The sequence below is a fragment of the Arachis ipaensis genome, chromosome B5 (assembly GCF_059453495.1).
Source record: "Arachis ipaensis isolate K30076 ecotype BB chromosome B5, ASM5945349v1, whole genome shotgun sequence".
Taxonomy (NCBI): Eukaryota; Viridiplantae; Streptophyta; class Magnoliopsida; order Fabales; family Fabaceae; genus Arachis; species Arachis ipaensis.
The window spans coordinates 157,885,564-157,888,216 of NC_142440.1; the positions used below are offsets into that span (position 1 = coordinate 157,885,564).

General features: G+C 29.9%; 1 pseudogene; it reads right to left on the minus strand.

The window, feature by feature from the left end:
• Window positions 1–1,215: 1,215 nt before the first annotated feature.
• On the minus strand, window positions 1,216–2,438 carry LOC148566377 (deacetoxyvindoline 4-hydroxylase pseudogene; annotated as a pseudogene).
• Between the last annotated feature and the right edge of the window lie 215 nt (window positions 2,439–2,653).

The window sequence follows — 2,653 nt, forward strand, 5'->3', positions numbered from 1 at the left end:
TTTTAATAATTTCTAAAAATAATACTAAAATTATTTTTTAATTATTTTTATTATTATTATTTTTATTTTAAAAAATAATTTTTTATTATTATTTTTACTAAAATAATTTTTTAGTTATTTTTTTTTGTAATTTTAAAATACTAACACCAAAATGATATTCTCTCTTTTAGTGTTAGTTTAAAAATAATCATATCTCTTTTAGTGTTAGTTTAAAAATAATCATAAAAAATTATGAGAGAGAATATCATTTTAGTGTTAGTTTTTGAAAATTACAAAAAATATATAAAAAAATCAATTTGGCAATAATAATAATAATAATAATTATAAATTTTTTTTAAAATAAAAATAATTAAAGAAATAGTTTTGGTGTTGTTTTTAGAAATTATTAAAAATAATAATAATAAAATAATTATAAAAAATTAATTTTTTATAAATAACATAATAATTATAAATACAATTAAAAAATAATTTTGATAAAAATAATCATATATAAGAAATTACAAGAGAGAATTATTTTTATTTTAAATTTAATTTTTTTATTATGTGTTAATATTTTATTTATCGGTCAAACTTTTACTATTTTTAATCACCAAAACTAATGCCACAATAAAACTTCTCTAATTACTATAGTTTAAAGTTGAAATATTTTACTTCCCTTCAATTACTTGAGTTACCATTGTTAGAAGGGTCAAATCCTACATCCACTTTCTTTAAATGTAACATATGTCAATCCCAAATTCGTTTATTGAGCTTGGCCACCTTAGCCACCAAAAGTCCAAAACAATATAACCACTAAAGAGTAAAGACCTCCTCTTATATAAAACATTTTATACTGTCAGTATGTCAAAAATAAACTATATCAATGCATTAAAATTAAACTTTTTTAATGATTTGAGAGGTTTAATATCTCAGTAGATGAGATTTATGATGGTACAACACTTAACACTACAACCCCTTATTTGATATTGCATAAATAACTCACGTAATCTACTTTAACATACACCAGATGAATTTTATTTAGATACAAAACACGAGAGTTTCTATAACAGTAAATGTTGAATCTCTCACTTTAGAATTCCTCAAGGAAGTTTGAAATTAATATACTTTCATTAAGGATTATCTTTAATTCTTGATGCTTCATATCCCGAAGTGTTTTAGTGGAGAGACATCGTCATCTAACTTTGTAGTATACGCCAGTTTAATCAAGTCCGGCATTTATATCTCCTTATAAATTGGAAGACTCTCTTCTGTCACCAACTCTTTTATTAGTCCATACATTCTTGGATATTCATTCTGAACATATTGTCTCAGAGAGCATGAAACCAAAACTCGTAGACCTGCTTTCCGAGCAAGAACTCCATGCTTGGCGCTCATAAACTTGTCATTTGTGATCAGCTGTAATAAGTGCTAAGACATTAATAGGTCAATTGAAGAACTTAAATGTTTGTTTAATTTTGTAGAAGATTATATACAAAGGTATATAGTAACGTAGTAATACACAATTGGATATACAATATAAATCACTACCAAAAACGTTGATGAATTTATTATAATCACCTGCATCATATCACCAAGATTAATGATGAAAGCACCAGAAATAGGAGTGACATCAATCCACTGGTTCTTGTAGAAGAACAGTTACAAAACCTACATCTGTATGAGCACTTAACCCCCAAGTGAGTTCAGGCTCAGGGCAAGGAGGGTAATAATGTCCAAGCATGAAAATCCCTTTAGCTCAATCTATGTACTTAAGGTAAGTGCGTTCTAGGCCTAATGACTCCAAAAGCAATTCTAACAGAGTCAGTGCCACTTTCTTGACATAATCTAAGTACTTAATTGTTACATCTCTGCAAACATATCAAATCAAATCATCAAACAGTGTTCAATTATCAACTTTTATACGATGACAAAATACATGTGAGTCTCTACCAAATCAACAACCAGGCTAGAGTTCTAGTCTTTCTCCATATACCTGCAAATGGAAGGGAGCTGGTGAGGGTCAAGGGGCCTGGTGCCTATAGACAAGAGAGGGTGTCCCTCCAATTAACTTCTAAAGCTTTATAAAAATTGAAGTTGGTGTTGTAGAACACTCTCTTTGTAATATGATGTGAATAAAATTATCTCTTCACCTCAGCATCTTGCTCATGAAATCTACGCACACCATCAAGCATTTCATCCAAAATACAAGGTGGAATGTCATGGTTGACCACTTGAAAGAAACCCCATTTCTCACCCGCATCTTTGACTTTCTGAATGATCTCATGGCGTGAATTACCTTCTTCGTGTAGTAATCCCAAATCAATAACTGGAATACTAACATTGGTAGCAGAGGAAGTTGCCGATTTTAGATATAATCGTGAATTACCTTTACTTCCTATTGCTGAGAAGTTGGAAGATTCAAATTTCAACACATGGAAGCATCGTGTCTGGCTTACCATCCAGAATTTCTCTATGCAAAATCATCTTTACTGGACAAATGCTCCTACTCAATTTGAACTAGTCCCAAAGCCTCAACCTGCATCAGCAGCTAAAGCAGATTCAACCTCTAAAACAGGTTCACCAATTGAAGCCTCAACTACTGATCTTCTTCAAGAAATCGAAGCATTCAAAGCATGGAAGCAAGATGATCTATCTTTCACTACGTGGCTGATGG